This window comes from Tiliqua scincoides, chromosome 8, assembly GCF_035046505.1.
Source record: "Tiliqua scincoides isolate rTilSci1 chromosome 8, rTilSci1.hap2, whole genome shotgun sequence".
Classification (NCBI taxonomy): Eukaryota; Metazoa; Chordata; class Lepidosauria; order Squamata; family Scincidae; genus Tiliqua; species Tiliqua scincoides.
The window spans coordinates 4,716,662-4,717,892 of record NC_089828.1 but is presented as its reverse complement, the minus strand read 5'-3'; positions in this window follow the sequence as shown (position 1 = coordinate 4,717,892).

Here is a 1,231-nt window from a genome sequence, read left to right as displayed (position 1 = left end):
TAGTTTTAAGTAGCCACCAATTGAATAGATCTTGTTGGTTTTTGAAATAGCTGTTAATATGGGATTGCTCAGCTGGGAATATTACAGTGCGCTCTTGCGCATTAATTATTAATGGCGAGCGCAGAGGCGACGTGAAGTGTAAGAATTGGAATCTGGGCAGGGCTTCCACGGGGCTCGTGCCAGGGCATTCATGCTCTATGTGCTCTCCGTCCGCTGGCCAAGTCTTTGGGGTATCGCCTCCTCCCTTCATGAGAACCTTGACCTGGAATCTCCTTTGGCTTCTGTCATCGTTCCCAATGAATATTTTCACAAAGCAATATAGAAGTTTTCCCTTTGTTTTTTTCTCTCCTAAGACTACAAACCTAAACATACTGCACTTGGAAGCAAAATTCCTTTGAAATTGGTGGAACTTCATCTCCAGGTAAAATGGGCTTAAGAGATCATCGAAACCAGAAAAATTTCATATGACCGTTGGGTCATAACTTAAACAAATTATGATATATAAAACTATGCCATCTTACACAAAATGTCTTCACACAATGTATGCAAACTCTGAGATCCCAGGAAATTTCTGGCTCCCTTCCTTTGGCTCCTGGGCACCCATTTTGATCCTGGGTCCAGGAATGATATAACCCCCTTCAAACACCCACCACCACCACTACCATGTGTTCAGGTAAGATTGGGAAAATGTTAGATCCCAGGAAATTTTCAGGCCCCCCTCCTTTGCCTCCTGGGTCCCTCTTTTGATCCCAGGCCCAAGTACAATTTACCCCCTGTACCTCCCTCTCATGGGCCCTGGGTACTTACCCTCCTCCACTCCCTTAATTGGGAAGTGGACAGAGTGGAAGAGGAAGTGTTGAGGAGAAGAGTGTGATGGACTCGAAAGTTTCCAGGAAGTGCAATGAGCAGTGACTGACGCACCACCAGGACAGGGGGATAGCATTTGCCACAGCGCATTGGGTTCTGGGAGGCCTTGGGTCAGCACTGCAGTCAGTGTACACAGTACTGAGCCAAAGGGACAGGTAGTCTTATAAAGTCAGCATTATAAGTTCAAAAAGGTTTTCTTAGTTTCCTGAGGCCTCTAGGAATGCCAACGTGGGCCTATCAGTGCTCCAGATGGCCCCTTCTGTTCACGCCCTTCTGTGCGTCACCACGTTTAATCTTAATCACAGTGATAACACTAACGGGTTCAAAGGAACATCGCACGGTGGGACAGCTCCTTCCAGCCGCA